A 17,849-nucleotide genomic window follows, 5' to 3' on the forward strand; every position below is an offset into this window, starting at 1 on the left:
CTTTTATCCTCTCACAGTTGCTGCCTTCCTCTTCTGGGAAACAAACTAATTAGTAATTAAAATGCTCATGGTCAATTGGGAAAATTATTGCACAGTATGCCACATCTGAGAGGGAGGTAGGAAGTGAAACTATATAAAAAAAAGAAAAAGAAAGCTTGTGTGCATGAATGCTGAGGGCATTAGAGATGAAAAAAATATATATATATATACATCATTAATCATTTACGGCATTCTGCAGGAGTGAAGAACCATCCGAAGCATTTACAAGGAACTGCAAACCACACTATTTACTTGACTATACAAGCACGCACACATTTTTCTTTTTTTTGTTTTACAGCTGTAATCCAGGCAAAGCCCTCCAGTGTCCAGGTGTTTTCAGACGTATGCAGCTGTTGAGAGGAAAAAGCATCCATCAATCAGCGGGGGGGCGATGTTCAAACAAGCAGCCGTGTCGAGCCCCGGGATCACAGGCTGCATTGTTTGATGTCAACCTTAAAAGTAGAGGTCATTAGTGCGTTTGTCACCCTGCAGTTATTGAGGTTTTTATTTTTATTTTTTTTAAACCAAATCAGCTGATGACACGTTTAGCCTTTAAGGAGCATTGTGTCGTCTTGAAGTTTATCCAAAAGAACATGGCGTGCGGTTTGTTTTATTTGTCTTTAAAAGAGAGTTTTACATGGAGGTGCACGCATATACACACACACACACACACACACGCAGAGTAAACCTGCACATATGTTTACTGTACTGCGTGAGACATTCCATCTCCGGTCGGTGAGCTCCACAGCCCAGAGGAATGAGCACAGCACCGACGGTCGGAGGGGATCACGCTGCTCAATGATTAGCAACAGTCCCCTGGCAGTCCTGTGCCTTTCTGTGGTAAACACAGCATTTAGAGCAATTAAGCTAAAAATTTGACAGCGTCAACCTTTGCACTTTGCCCACAGTTCTGCTTTTTTTTTTTTTTCTTTTTCCTGTTTTGCATTTCAGGTTTTTTTTTTTACTCTCTGGTTATTTCCTCTCACAGCACATCTTGCTGTCAAAACGTTTATAAAAGCAGCTGAAATGTAAAAATACAAGGAGTGCGAAATGACAAGAGTTTCACACAGAGGCATGCCGTGTATGTAAATGGCCATGGTATCACATTGCTAAAAATAAATGTTTATTCTTCTTATTCCCCTTCCACTCACCGTCTGTGGCTTTTATGAGAGGGTGGCCTGCCAAGTAGGAGCGAGGGCAGAGGACAGTGGCTCCAAAGTCACACGAAAGTTTGTACTCCTTTGTACTCCTGGAAACTTGATGTTTTGTCACATTATATGAGCAAACTTTGATGCATTTTTTTTTTTGTTTTGCAACTTTTTGATTTTATGCAACAGATCCTCACAAAGAGGCATGCATTCATGAAATGGAAGCGATTGCATCAACGGTGGTGGTGTGATTATATGTTCAACCACTTTTTTTGATCCATAAAATCCAGTCCAAGCAGTTGAAATGAATTCATTTCAGTATGAATGCGAGTGTTCTTCACAGGATAGCTGGAAAACATTAGTGCAGTTCATGAATACTAACGCAAGAGCTTCAGGGGAAAAGCTGTGGAAAAGTTTAAAACGGGGTTTGGTTATGCTGAACTTGGGATATCTCAAACTAGATTATTCTTATCGCTACTTCAACTGTAAATCTACCAAGACAAAGAGAGCATTAATCAGAAAAGGTGCCGACAGGCCCGTGGCAACAATGGCAGTGCTGCAGCTCATGAGGGAAACTCTGCTGACAAGACAAGCGGTTAAATGTGAACAGTTGTGCCAACAGATTGGTTCACTTTTGTTTTTTGCCACTGGCCACATAGGAGGCAGAAAAATGTGGGGAAAAGGTGCACTGGTCAAATGGGGGCAAAATAAAACCTCTAGTGTTCATGAATAAACTTGTGTGGCAGAAAACAGTTGCTGAGTTTCCAGTGACGAGATACCTGCACAAACTGGAATTACAAATATAAAGTCAGCTCCTCTTTTTTTATACAGTTTTTGCATATAGGATGAGGTGTTTTTTGTTGTATTGAAATTGGTATTTTTTTTAATAAACCTCAATGGAAACACTTTTTTTGTATCACGAGTCATGTGATCAACAACCAGCTGCTACTACTGGAGCAAAAGCAAAGAAGATGACAGGAAGGGACGGGAGGAGGACGATGCAGCATGTGTGTTTTTTTTTTTAATGACTTGTTGCTTGAACAAACAATCCTGTGGGATTTTAATCGTTTCTTGTATAATTGCAAAAATGTTTTTCCAACATTAGCGGAATATCAAAGTTTGCAAAAAGTCAAAACGCAGAGACTGAACGCCATTCCCAACACGCAACCGAAGGAAATTGAGTGGCGGTAACATCATGCTGTGGGCGGAGCTTATTAGCAGAAAACTTGAGAAACTGTTAGCCGTTTATGGGAAGACAGTCAGGCTGTAACGATTCCTCGAATGAGTCGAGTACCTGGATTTTTAAAATTCCCACGAGGAAAAAGCGTCTGCCTCAAACCTTCGTCAAGTTATGCTTTATTATTTAGCACACAGCTTTCCGGACGGATCGTTATTTGTGTTGGGCAGCGCGCTCACTTCTCACTTCCACCTATGAGTTGTTGCAAAGAGCCAGCGGAATAATATCAAATTTTCTTGGGGTTTTTAATCGTTTTTTTTTTGGATGGAGAAGGAACAAATAAACTTTTGTAAACTGATTGGTGCGATGAGTGAAGTATGTCTTTCTGGAACAAAGAGTGCTGTAACTCAGAAAGAGACAGATTTTCTTTCCAGAGAACTCGAATCATAAGAATCGATAGAGTACTTCTTACTAAAATATTTGTTAACAGCCATAGAAGACAGATTCAGCTAACCTGGAAAACCATTAAAAGGTTTGCAAACATTCACCTTCCAGCCAAGCAATGACACTGAACACATAGCAAGAGCTCAAAGGGACTCATGAGTTAGAATGACCTAGTCAAAGTCAAAAATCCAAGTTAAACTGATATTCGCAGTTGCTCTCCATCCAAACTTAGCAAGCTGCTGTTATTTTGCAAAGAAAAAGAACGTGATCCTCCAGACGTCCAAAACCAACGCCATGCAACTGTAATCGCACTGAGGGGCGGTTCCACAAAAGTTACTCACTAAAGTGAAAATGATTACAAATGCAGGTCAGACTTTGACAGCTGTGTCCCTTTTCTTTTACCGTGCAATAAAGCTATACTTTATGTTGGTCTGTCGTATAAAATCCCATTAAACCATAGTTAGGAGATTACAGAATGTGGGAAAAGTTCAAGGGTTATGTTTCTGCAAGATTCTGCAGGTGTGGCAAAACGTTTTCTGAACCGCGAGCAAAAGTCTTGCTTTAACAACTCTGTTGTGAAGGAGTCTCGGGTTGAATTCCTGGTGCGGTGCCAGAAATATTGCAGCACTCGTCAATAAAGTCCCAAAACTCTAAATCCCAGCTCCACATTTCTACCATCTTCCAATTTTCTGCACCCAAGAAATACTCAGAAGGTTAACGGCAGAACGAGCACATTTAAAAACCTCTTACATTGATTTTACTTTTATCCACCATCATGAAAGGAAAGAAAAGAGAGAGAAAAAAAACACTCAATGCTGGCACAAATTATTTCATTAAGCAGTTATTGTCAACACCCTAAATGGCTTTTCTTAGCCCTGAAGCTTCACTTAGTCCTCATAATGCACACACACACACACACACACAAAAAGTACTGCCAGTTAATTTGAACATTCATGGCACATGAGGAGTTTCTGTTCATGGAGGCTTTGTCCTCCATAAAGCTTTAGTGTCTTCAGCTGAGCACTCGAGCGGCCTTCTCGCAGACGGTCCTGGGTGAAATACGGACCTCACACAAACGCATACACCCATAAATCCCCAAAGCACACAAACGCAGCCGCAGAGTAATGTGACCCTCTGTATATCACAAGAACCAACAAGGCTCTAATGCTCACTAAGAGAAGAAAACAAAACACTTGAGTCTCATACAAAAAAAATATATATATATTCCTCCTAATTTATATATATAAAAAAACTGCCTAAACTCCATGTTGACATGCACGCTCACTTGTTTCCCCAACTCAGCTTTCTGCTGGCAGAGTCCCACATAGAAGTGAAGCCAGACTCCTACAGCATTTGAGATGTCTATAGAGCTGCAGTCCCTCAAGGACAGCTCTCTAAAAATCTGATTTCTAAGCAACTAAAAATAAATAAATAAAAAAAAAGCTGTTCAACACCTTCACAAAGCTAGCCTGAAAAAAGAAAGGAAGAAAAAAAAAGGTAGATGTAAAAATCCACTTTTTGAGCTTCATGTTACTCCATCAAAAACAGAGTTGCTTTGATTCATTCATGTTTGAATATCCTTGAATCCCTGTTGGCAGCCACTAAGGGGTGCCTAGACCTAAATGCATGCTCATAAAATGCACCGCCCATTTCCCCTCGGAGCACCCCCTCCCCCACACCCTCTCCACTCGGCTCCTTCAGACTAGCAGCAGCAGCGACTAGCAAACACCTGGTGGGACTGCACGAATCTACCGAGTTCAACGCTCCCAAGAACGGCTGTAAACGGCATCATTGGGCGGCATGGAGAAGCATTGTTGGGATGACGTGTCGGAAAGGGTGGGAGGTTCTTAAAGAGACAGAGGCCAATTTCAGTGCATCAAATATGATAATGATGCAAAGGAAAACTTGTCTTCCTTTGCATATAAAGTGTTATAAAATGGCACAATGTGACTGGAAAACACACAACACCCTACTTTAACATTTAGATTCATAAACACAGTGCTATGCCATATTTCAAGAGTTTTTTTTTTTTGTTGATTTTGCAAATTTTGGCTTGCAGCAACTAAAGCTCAAAGTGTACGTTCTAGGAAATGCAGGTATTCCAGCCTGCAGTCCATACCGTAAAGTATTTGCACTTGGTGCTTCGTCGGAGGCTCCTTTTGCAAAAGTTACAATGCAACATGACATAAAGGTGACCATCGTGTGTAGTGAGAGGTTATGGAAGCCCAGCTCGCTTTAATTGTAGCCTTAAACTTCTCTGCATTGTTGGATCTGCTTCCTATGTCATTTTCTTGACAATAGCGCAAAAAAAATTCTGACTCCACCACTAAAAAAAAAAAAAAAGTAGAAACTTCTCAGTCTGTGGAAATTTGCACTTGATCTTAAGCAATTTGGATTCCATGCCTCTCCACTCTTCCTCCAAACATTTGTGACTTCTGCTCGGCTGCAGTGAACACCTTGCGAATATCCCCTGAACTCTAAAACAGGTTCTGCCTCACAATCAAGCAACGGGTCTCAACCTCCAGTCCTCAGGGGGACGTCGTCCTGTATCATACAGCGGCTTTTTGCTTCAAAACAAGAATCTAGTTATTAGCAGGAACTTTTTCTGTGTTGAGGGGGAGAAAAAGAAAAAGTTATTTGCCAAGCATATTCAGGTGTGGTGGACCAGGGCCATGTGAAAATCAGCTGTTGAGTTTGATCTCGCTTTCTTAAAGCTACGGTTGCAAGCATCCTTGTGCGCCTTTTTTTTGTTCTTCCATCCAACTTTATTACGCTCGAGTACATCACTCTACAAGCAGCGTGCTTCTTAGTGGCTTCTATTGTGAACGACTGTCAATGCAGAAGCACTCTTCCCCCACGATTGTGTAGGTCACAAAACTCACAAAGAGAATAATGCTTCACATATACCTCTCTTAATGAAGCCGAGTTTTACATGGGTTATTTCCTAACTCCTAATCGTCAACAACAACAACAACAACAAAAAAAAGCCTCAGTGAAAACCTTTTCAAATACCGTCACCAAGTTGTTTTTATCTCAATCAATCCATGCTGGTTCCAGACCTTTGAGGATGACCTCCAAGTCGTCCCGTAATATGTCGAACGTGCTGTATCTGGAGCTGGTCTCTGGGATGATGTTCTTTTTCAGCCATCCTCCACAGGCGTATTGATAGAAGTTGTCACAAGGATCCACCGTAGCATCCATGTTCTCAATGAGGCGAGACGCTGCGGGAAATCGAGAAGGCCAGCTTTAGGTTTATTGGGAGGGGGGAAAGAACGTCCTAAACAAGTATGAAATAGTTGAGCTGCAAGAAGCCCTGTCAAATTATGCAGATGAAATGCAGTTTAGTTCTGCTAGGGAGACTGTCAGGACTGTAATAAAACTTACAAAGAGAGAGCACAGGAAAGCAGGGAAATAAATTAGTGAACAACAAAGCAGCAGCAAAGACAGAAGAACATAATGAAGGTCTAGCTGATGAGAAAGAAACCTGAGAGTTGACAAGAGTAGCCATGCTTAATTTAATACAGGTGTGTGGCAAGACGTAGGTGTTCCAGACAAATGGCCTTTCAAAATAAAACAGGAAGTCTCCTCAATTAAGACAGTGAAAATCAAAAACTCCAAATTAAAACTCCTCACACGGGAAAAAAAAAAATGAATCGGTCCAACATCACAGGTCAAAACAAGTTCAACTTTTAATTATGTCTTTTTCAACAGCTACCTACAGCCACCTGATTAAAGATGCTCCAATGTCACTAATTAATACTCTGGCATTCTGGGAAATATGTTTAGTCATCTTACACCAAAGTGTTCAAAGAGAAGATTAGCTCAGAACCTGTTGAAGGATGAAGGCTGCAGCTGATCAGCCGAATGCTGGAAACAGGAAAGCAGCTAAAACGCTCTGGTTAGAGAGATCTAATCCTCCTACAGAGCTAAAGGGCCAAAATGCTCACTTCAGATACAAACAAAACTTAATGTGTTTATTCCTCACTGAAAAGTGAGGTGGAATTGTTTAAGTTGGGGATAAACTGCTCAAATAATTTATTGAGGTTGTTTTGATTATTTTCACCGATTTAAATAAATAAAATATGCAGTGAGCACCCAGTAGTTTGCACCGAGTCGGACTACTTTTTTGCAAAGCTTGCTGCAAGGCAAGAGCTCTTTAGTAAAGCCGAGTCATAGGTCTCATAATGCAAGTGGAAACCAAACTGTTCACATGTTTAACTAGAGAAATTGGGAAATATTTTCTTTTGTGGAGCACCTGCTTATAAAGCTTTGTAAGTTTGTCAAAAATATTTTCTGCCAAGAAATAATTGACAGGACCACAAAGAAATAAATTTAAATGGTTTTTTTCCTCCCCCCCTTCCCCTCTCCCCCCACTTTCCATTTAGGTACCGTTCCCAGACAAGTAAAATCTTAACATTAGCAGAGATTTGCAAAGATAAAACAGCATAGCGGCGGTAATTGGGTTTTGTTCAGGCACCAGCAGTGAAAATATGTTCGCTTTTTTTTTTTTTTTGTTTTCCCAAGCAGCAATTAAATTACAGACGGCTGCTCACTCGGAGATCCCTTGTGACAAGGCTGTCTATCAAATCTGACTGAATTGGGACACCGACTCTGCAGAAATGCTGCCGAAATAAATTGGCATCTGTTGCTGAAAACTGGCACCAAAGATGTTCATCTCTTACTTATCGCTGTGGTTTTCATTTCCCTACCAAACACATTGTTCTCCCGCGCACAATGCGTGTCTGAGGAGGAGACACGGTGATGAAGCACTCCGTCGTCGTGGATACGATTGAAGGAAGCATAGGACGTGCCGCTTTATCAAATGAAATGCTGGGATAATGGCTGATATCGGCTACGTTTGCACCAGTTGGACTGTGAGGATAAGAGGAAAAATATATATTTGACAAAGTTTCCCTTCTGCTCTGTTATGTAACGAAAGCTATAAGCTCTTCCCCTTCACCAGACACTATGTATATTTTATGTACATCTTTAAACATTTCTGACTTTTACCAAGCCTTTCCAATGGTTTTTGAACCATTGGTTTTCTGCTGGCTGACCCTCAGATCAAACATTTAGCAGGAAATTCTCTTTAATGATTTTCTGCCCGTCACAAAGTTATCCAGAGACTTACCACCATGTTTGGTTGATGAATTGGTGTTTACTGTTTTTTTTTGTTTTTTTTTTTGTTTTTTGAAAATGTTGTGCTGCTTTTACAGATGATAGAACAAGACAGACAAGTTCCGCCTTTGCTGCGTCAGTACACAAAATCTAAACTTTGTGGCATGGGGGCCAAAAAAATGTCAAGTTGAAATACACAAAACTTTTAGCGTATTTTCTTTTAAATTCTAAATTTATTTTACCTGCTAAATAAACAATGCTAACTAACAAAAAGACTAAATGAACACTTTCTTTTTCCCAATAAAATAAGCAAAGCAATCGGATTCATTTGACGAGGGAGCAGCAAATCAATGTAGTTGTAAAACAAAGGAAAAAAAAAAAAAGTCTTGCTAGTTTGACAGATGGAAAAAAAAAGAAATTGTGTTGTAAATTTTTCAGGTTGATCATTTGTTTCTCTAGATTTATTTTGTGCATTTTCAGCAACAACAACAGAATGTGGCTTACTTTTGTTGTATTTTGCAAAGTTTATTTAATGGCAAAACGAGTCTGTATCTTAATGTAACGCGCTGGATATTTTTGCTCCCTAATAATATTTAAAGTATTAATCTTTAGCACATTAAATTGAATTTTTTTTGTATCTACCGTAATATTTTTTAAACATGGACCTGCATCCAATTGGTTATCGAGGACACAAAACATTTTAAACATGACATGTTTTTAACTAAATGTAAATAGCAGAAAGATGAATATTTTTGTCTAAACTTAATCTCATTGTGCATTAATTTATAGTTTTTTGAGACATGTCTGTTTCCTATAAGAAAAACTCCTTGGCTGAATGAACATTTCTATATGTAGTAGGACTGACCATATCTGTTTCATTGTGGTTTTGACTGAAAGAGAACATGTCTGAGTCGTAGAGGCCGTTTTCAGTGAGCACGTCTAAAATGCTTCTCCTGCAGCATCACTTCTCCCATGCCGGCTCCCTCTGGGAGAAGTCAAAGCCTTCAGGATGAAACAATAGAGAGAAAAAACAAACAAACACAAGCTGCTTACCTGACTGCGTGCAGTCAGCTGTGGTGCAGATTTCATCTGTAAGAGAACGTAAAACACATTTCCATTACTCGGTGGGTTTTTAAGCACTCAGTGGTGATTATACCTAAATCAGTTCCTTCTTCTGTTCTCTCCTTCCCCATTTCTTTTTATTAATCAATTTGTTGCACACATGCAACGCAAGTGTCACTTCCTCTCTGTCAGAAATGTGTCAATAGGGTGAAACGCGGATGCACCGACACACCAGCCGATTACAATTTGACCTTTAATGCAGCGCTCTGTGGGTTATATGAGTGAGCGCACATAAAATGAACATAGTTGAGTGTAAACATGGCTACAAGCACAGCCAAGCCGCTCAGTGTTCATTTCCCTGACAAAGCAGCTTACACATTAATAAAGCACAAGACTGAAAAAAAATTAATAACGGCTCAACACGCCCACAAAAGCCAGACGAACTCCATCAGACTTAATTGGATGACCTTTTCTGTCAGGATTCTGCCATAATGACCTGCTGAACTTTGTCAATAATTAATCTATAGATCACCTGCTTGTGATAACTGATACTCAAACCCCATTTAAATGCTTATTTTAAAGCAGACGCATGAAGGCGTGAAAATCTAAGATCTGACAGTGAACTGAAAAATAAAGGGCTTTAGCCAATTTTCCATTTTTCTTAATGCACCATCCTTTTCTTGAAAAAAATAAATGTTGGAAATGGGCAGTTCTTAGAATCAAGCCTACATTTAGAAATTTGACAGTGTTTTTGAGTCATGAAAACCTTTTAAATGGGACCTTTGAACACACATGCATATTTTTCTTCTTTTTTTTAATTCTGTGCCAGAGACTGTATTGAAGCACAGTGGATAAAAGCACACAGAACAAGTGTCTTGTATCTGAGCAAAGGGCAGCTGTTCTGCATGCTCTTTTGTGCTTACCATTAACCATGAAGTGAAACCTAATGAATGTCCCTGACAAATCCTTTTGGCTAGATGATTCACTTGTTTTGCTGACGCAGTTCTTGTCATTTGCGTTTGTTAAAGACAAGAAAAAATCCCCAAAAAAAACAAAAAAACAAAAAATGTATCAGTATCAGTGCTAAGCCTCAATTACAACACTCACCAGTCTTCTGGGTGGCAAACAGGATGACGAGGGCAACAATGACGATGAACAGCAGAGAGACGACAGTAATGAGGCCGATTTCCAGAGAGGTCCAATGGGGCTTCTTTGCCGATTTTGGGGTACTGGTCTCCGTCATGCTCAGGTCTCCTCTTTCACCAGCCGGCTGTAACAACTCACCTAAAGGGGAAAAAAAACATTAGTCAATTCATTAACACAGCTGTTCCAGTCTCAGCTTCCTGTCACTCTTACTGAATAAGGTCCTGTTTGCACCAGTTTTCTCTTGAACCATTTGCCATCAGTTTCCAAAAATCCAAAGACGCTCAACAGAAGGGCCTCAATGCCCCCAATAAACACCATGAGACCGTAACTAAATGGCGAGGTCACCATCACTGTGGGAAAACAAAATATGGATGGGAACAAAGACATGCGAGTACAAATTGGGTCTTCAGGGTGGATTTCCACTTGCAGACTGGGTGATATGTGGCCTGACCTCCATTTTGTAATCTCTCCAGAAGCCTTAAAATGCAGTTGCAACATCGACAGTCTCCCAACAGACGAAACGGATTTTTACAACTTTCCTGGTCGTTTGGAGAAAATGAGACAATGGAACGCATTGAGAAACTTCTCGACGGTTTGCATCACTGACCAAGAAAATAAGGGAAATGCAAACTTAGTCTTGGTTGTGTGACTGCGATGATTATAAAATGTTAACTTCCCAGATTTAAAAATGCAATCAATCCAAGAAGGTTATTTCTGACAGGAAACGAGACGGGTGTCTGAAAATATAATCACACTACGTGAAGGGAGTATCGGTTTTATTACACTAAACTCTTTAGACACTTCTCAATGATGCATTTAAAAAAAATCTCCATTTGCATTACAAGCATCAGACATTTCTTAGACTTGCTTACCATTCGCTTACTGGCATTGTAACAATTTATCCTAGATGGTGGGCTCCGGATCTATGAGGATGAAAGTCTACTTGCCATCCACAAATTCTCCATCAGATTACAATCTGAACTTCTACTGGACCAATCATCGCCTCCAGTCAGAATAAAGATGTTGGTGTAACTAAAAGTTTACTTGAATCCCAACTCTATTAAGGGTAAGAATATATTTGGGCTGTGAATCTATTGATGCATAAAACAAATATCTTCCTGGATAACATGATGCAAATTGCAACAATTAGCATAGAATATTCATTTTACAGGAATTTGGAACAATTATCACATCTCTGTTTTCAATAAAATCAAATATGCCACCGTATATATACTGCTCAAAAAAATAAAGGGAACATTTCACTTTAATTTTGTGTGTGGCTCCAAATCCAGGCCTCCATTGGTTAATACATTTGATTTCCATTGATGATTTTTGTGTGATTTTGTTGTCAGCACTTTCAACTTTGTACAGAACAAAGTATTCAATGAGAATATTTCATTCATTCAGATCTAGGATGTGTTATTTGAGTGTTCCCTTTATTTTTTTGATCAGTGTATATTTGTGTCTCAGTCAGTATGTGGAAACTGCGATGTAGTGAAATTGTTCTATTGCACTCAATGGTATACCATGCAAATTTTATACCAGTCGGTGCCTGAATAAAAATGAAGTTCTGGTGCATGTTTTCGAAGAGTTGTCAACAGTGACCATCTAAACCAATACTGAACTTATTTTCTTGGGAGATTTTTTGTGTCGTGTTTTGTTTGCTTGTTTTTTTTCCCCCCAGTGGAAACACTGGAAGCTATTCCAAAACAATGCATTTTAAACCTATCCATATATATATATATTTTTTTTTTTAAGAAATGCTTTTGTTTCAGCTTGAGATACTGAATTTACCATAAGATTCCTCGTAGACTGCAGGATCCAGACCCTCCCTACTGAAAATGGAGCGTCTGGCTCCACAAAAAAAGGCTCTTCAAACCAATAAAACATGACACCTGGGGGCTCTTGAGGAATCATGATGAGGTGAACCGAGAATGAGTTGGTTTTTATTATAACAAAGTCAATGTCAGCCCATTAGTTCAGAAGCCAAAAAACTAAATGGGAGATTATTGAGATTTAGATAGGATTAAAAAGACATCCATAACTAATGCAACTTGAATGCTAAATCTAGGTTGTTGGGTTTTTTTTGCCCGTGTTATTTAAATATCCAAGTCTGTTATCAATATTTGATTTGATCAACTGCTTTCCTAACAAGAAAAATACAGGAGAACATATTTAACAGTTCAAAAGTGGACGCTTTTTCAAAGCCCGCCTTTGTTTTGACAGACAAAAATGTGGAAAGTCGAGATGAAGGACGAGCTGCAGTCATCATAAAAAGGACAAAAAGAGGAAAATAGAGCAAGAGGTGAGAACAGCTGAAGTTCTTACCCTCGCGGCTCTGCACTCCAGATCAAGAAACGGCAGGAGAAAGAGAGAAGGGGGGGAAAAAATAAAAATAATAAGAAGCAGCAGACAAAAAAAGCCAGACTCTTCCACTGCTCCTTACAGTCAAGTGTTGTTTTCCTCTCAGGGGCCAGGAGAGAACTTAAAGTTCATGCAACAAGCACTTAAGTCTATCTGTGAAGGTCTGAAGGCAATTAATCCTTAATCCCTTAACAGCGCCTCATGAACCCGTGCACACAAACACGCATCCACAGCGCCATGCTCCGCCGCACTTTTTTACAAGCCAGTGCCATGAGGTGTCTGCGCAGATGGGTGGGTCTCAGTGTGAGCAGCCCAAGATGAGAACATCGCATGACCAAAGTCTCTTTTGCTCCCTCTGAAGGAACAGGCCCATCATTTAAGGCGCTCACGTACATTTATTACTGGAAAATATTTTCCTGCTGAGTGTCAAATTGCCCATCATTCCTCTGCATGACAAAACAATACACCGACGTAGAGTAAACTTCCCTGATTATGGTCATTATCCAACCACATTATCGCGCACGGTGACTTTTTTCTTCCCCCCCCCCGGGGCTCTGAAAGCACCCGTGATGACATCACCGCAGGTCACGAGATTTAGTACAGGGAGAGTGACAACTGAATGCAACTTTACAAACATAAGGTGAGGAAATGAAGTAGGACATATTGGAGAGATAAAAAAAAATAAAAAAAAACACACACACACAGTGATAAGACAGTGGGAGGACACAAGTTGACTTCCCGTCAGCTCCTCTGCATCTGCAGGAGAGGGCAGGAAAAAAAACACACAAAAAAAAAAAACAATCCCAGATTTCAGTGACAGCGATCCCACAGCTCTAATAAAACTACGTGCATGTCAGCACTGGAGACTATACATGATCTTTACTCCCTCCAGCTCTGACACTGCCAAACAACTGAATGTCAATGGGGTTTATTAAAAAAGGGAGAAGTGGCTAGGTTACACTCACTGGGCAGACCTGGCTTTTCAAGTCAGTGAAACTCATGCTACACATTGCAAAGCAATAAAACAGTCAGTTTTTTTGTTTTTTTTTATTTCGCTTCATGACCTCATTGTTTATCGTCCTTGGATGAAACATGCCTTTACAACTTCTTCGCTCTGTGTACAGTGGTGTAAAAAAAAGAAAAAAGTATTTGTACTCTTAAAGGTTTCTTAGGCTGACACTGGATGGTTTCTGCTTAATGAGATGCTGCGGCGTTTTAAAAGGATCCAAGTCCAGATTTTGACTAGTTCAGTTCAAACCCTTTGCTTCCTTCAAGGCGGTGAACTTGCTAGTGATTTTCCGATCATTATTCTGCTGCATAATTCAAGTGCTTTAAGCTTAAGGCCTTTAAACCAATGCTCAGACATTCTCCTTCAGGATTTTTTGAAGGAGGGAAGAAATTATGATTTCGTTCATTTCTTCCATTGTGTACCTGTTAATCAACCATCTTGTGGTGAGGTACTTAAATCACAGCATGTCAGTCTTTTTTTTTTCCCCTTTTCTTTTTTCGGACCAGTTGAGTTTTATATGACGGATTGTGACGCCTTGATGAAACCAACTCTGTTGGTGACCTCTTGCTGATTGGATCATTTCTACTGAATTCATCTAACCAAATTTCCTTAGAGTAGGCAAAGCACACAATATAGAAAATTACTTCAAATCACCAGTCATAAAGAAAGGTACAAAATGTCCCAGAGGCAGGTAAGAATTGGTGCACGGGCAGAACGAAATGACCCGAGGCAAAAAACAACTTTTTTTTTTTTTAAATAAAGAAGTGACCCAAATTGGAGCAGTAGGAGGTAGCAAATTATAACCAGCACCTTCTCGCGGTTATTCTGGTACTGATGTACACGGTAGACATCGTCCGTCTGTCAAATCCATATTTATCAGAGAAAAGTCTGAAAAGACTGAGTGAATCCAGGAAGCCATGCTGGAGTCTGTGGTGAGCCTCACAAATATCACTGGGTCACCTTGGAACTGACCTCTTGATCGCCTAGTATGTTGCCTATAATGTTGCAAAGTTTTTGAAAAGCAAGCGTAGCAACCTGCAACCTTTCCAGTTAAGGGGCGAATCAAAACTAAGGACAAAAATTGCTTATTGTCAACTTACCGTCAACTATTGTATCTTGTTCATACCTGATGCTTCTTTAGGGATCAGAAACTGTCCCACTCAAAGTAAAGCTTCTGTTGTGCAATCTTTTAAGGTATTTATACAGCACATTTTCAGAAATTCAAAGTGCTTTACATGAATTAGAGGGAAATGCAACAAAAAACCAAAGGAAAGGGCAAAAGAAAAAAAGTATAACCCCATGTTTAAGAATAAGTAGCCCCTGATTTATAAATTAATAGGAGTTTCTCTGGATTCCAAGTTTGTTCCAAGTCCTGCTTTGAGTTTTACCATCATATAAGTGCATATCAATGATGTCTACGGATTTTTACTGCACTAGACAGAGAGAAAGGAGTATCTATGACTTTAAACTCAGAACTTGCAGTGTCCAGGTAAAGTCTGCACCTCTTTTTTTTTTTAACTGTAGCTCTGAGGTTTGGCGTTTCATGACGGCTTCCGAAAAGGCAAGACTTAAAACTCTTGTTCTCCGCCACGCTCTCCATCTATACGGTCTCTCCGATGTGATCCAGCTGAAACATTAACAGCCGTATACCTCACAAACTACTTTGAAATTAAACCTATCATTCAGCAAGACATGACGCCAAACGTGTCTGCAAATCAGCAGGGCGAAGCCACTTTACTGCAAACTGCATGTGACTCCCTGAACACATGGTGCACCTAAATGAGTATCAGTAGAAACGTGGCCTACTTTGCATGAAGGTATAGCATAAAAAAAGAAAAGAAAAGAAAGGAGTTCTCAGCTCAGGGCCTTTGGCTCCAAAAACAAAATCACTTCTGAGAGAAGAGACATGATGCCCAGAGGTGATGTGATCTAGATAAGTACACCTTCTAAATTGCTTTCCTGAATGCGAGTAAAAATAACTTTTAAAGGGATATTGCACCTAATGGTGCAAATAAAGTAATCGGAGAGGATGCACAGCTGGACCAACGCTTTCCAACTGGAGCCAATTTACTAAACTGTCAAAACTCCAGTGATAAAAATATCCAGCATACGCGGCGCGCACACCAAATGCGTGCCAGCGTCTCATCTCCTGTTGCACGTTGTGAACTCCGAGGGGGAGAGGGTGTCATAATCAACTGGTGCACGCTGCCCCGTGTTACCCATAAATAAATGAATAAATAAATAAATAAAAATCTCATCTACGCGCACGCACTCGCACACATGAACACGCCAATCAACGCAGATGGCGCCGCGTCGCGAGTCCGGCTCGGGCTGCATGTGGCGACTTACCAGATATGTCAGGAAATTTTCGGTCGATGATATATATGGGCATCACATCCACTGATCAGATATCCATCAAATCCTCAAAGGGAGCGCAAAGAATGCTGAACAGTCCGCCACTGATGAGCCCTCTGCTTAAAAACCCTGGATTTGAGGCAGACACGAGCCGTTCACGCCTCCCTCCGCTTCTTCTTCCTTTTCTTCTTCTCCTCCTCCTTCTTCTACCTTCAGCCCTTTGTTCTAGAAGTGCATATTCAGACGGACGCGAACACGGATCCCCTTTCCACAAGTACCAAAGCCGCACCGTGCATCTATCTACCCAGAGAGGATCGCTGACGGAGAATGATCCATCAGCAGCGTGGCGCAGCGCAGCCGCTCAAGTGTGAGATCCACACACACACGGGTGGAGAGGAAGAGGGGTCCCATATTCATAAAGCCCGTGACGGACAGCTTAGGCAAAGTGTAAAGGTTTCCGAAGTTCCCTCTGTTCCCTCGGAACCTCGATGTGTCGGTGCGATGCCAGAGAGCGACCCTGTCAAGCGGTTCCGCGGCGATAAGTTGCGCCTTGGTGGTTTCAGGGCGCAGGTTCAGCTCGGCGGCGGGATGGAAAGACGTGCTCCACACTCAACTACTCTCACACCGAGCTCTAATAGATGAGTTTAGCAACACGGTACCATATAGACTGGCAGTCCTTGCCCTGGGCGAGCCTCTCTGCATCGTCTCTGATCTGCAAGTGCACAAAATTGGTTCGACAAGAATGAGAAAGGAAGACAGACGTTTAGCTATCTTTAAAAGAAAAACAAGAATCTTAAGCTATTTGAATTATTTTTTTTTCCTCTTGCACAAATGTGCTCCACAAACCACCAAAGCTCTACTTGAAACAGTGCAGAATATGTCAACTCATGTTCAGCTTTCAGGCTTGTATCAAATTAAGGTTTTCTTGTCAAATAATGAAATAATAGAACAGATGCTTTTTAAATCTCAACCTCTGTTCAGCACAGAATAATTGAGTTCAGGTTTGATCAGCTAGCTATGGCTTCAATTTAATTACCGTACTTTATTTCACTACTAAAGGTGATCAAAGTCCAAACTGGCAAAAAGGAATCTAAACATCAGTCGTCGTTTTCTTGTAGGCCAGAATCAGGAGTTGGCCATATTTCCAACACAGAGGGGTGGTGTCCAGACACTATTGGCTAGAAATTGCAAAAAGAGATATTATAAAAAACAAACAAACAAAAAAAAAAACTTGGTGTCTTGTTCTAGAGTGATGAGCAAGTAAAGCAGAAGATGTATTTTATGTTCCTTCTGGCCTGCAAACACCCTGGGATCTTACAGAATCCCATAAAGCACGTTGCTGGATAGAGGGATGTTTAGGTTTTTGGATGGATGGATGGATGGATGGATGGATGGATGGAATCACAAGTTCTCTGGTGTGTTTGAAGACATTTGTGTTTCACTGTCAGTCAACCCAATTAAGTGTTTCTCACTAAACACAGTCGATACCTCTTGCACAGACTGCCACCACTTGACAGCTTTTGATAAGGATTGCATTGTGGGCTTATTAGAGGTTGCATTGTGCAACAGCCTGGGGAGCACAGTTGTCACTGTGCCCTGATATTTGAAACAATAGATAATAAATGATGGCAGCTGCAAATATCCGGATGTTGTAAAGCGCGTGCACCTCAGCCGCTTTGATTTTTTTAAAACCAGGCCTTTCTTTGATATAAAAAAAAACAAAAAACAGCTATTTATCTAATTATTTTTAGCAATAAATGAGCAAAGAATTTCTTTTTGATTACATACCAGCATCTGTGTCTTAACTATGAGATTGTGCTTCAAACTCCTTTAAAGGAAATGACAGAATTTTTAATCCAGATCCAGCTCACCAAATCCACAGGCAACATCTGTGTGCATATGATTAGGCTGCTTGAAACCATCAGTTACCTTTTGGCATGTTTTGCATACATTTATAAAGTACAAAAAAAGAAAAATTGCTCTAGAA

The 17,849-nt window shown here is 40.4% G+C and overlaps 1 pseudogene; it reads right to left on the reverse strand.

The window, feature by feature from the left end:
* Positions 1–16,520, reverse strand: part of LOC103148106 (neprilysin-like) — a 73,736-nt pseudogene extending 57,216 nt beyond the window's left edge.
* Between the last annotated feature and the right edge of the window lie 1,329 nt (positions 16,521–17,849).

This window comes from Poecilia formosa, unplaced genomic scaffold (assembly GCF_000485575.1).
Source record: "Poecilia formosa unplaced genomic scaffold, Poecilia_formosa-5.1.2 Scaffold197, whole genome shotgun sequence".
Classification (NCBI taxonomy): Eukaryota; Metazoa; Chordata; class Actinopteri; order Cyprinodontiformes; family Poeciliidae; genus Poecilia; species Poecilia formosa.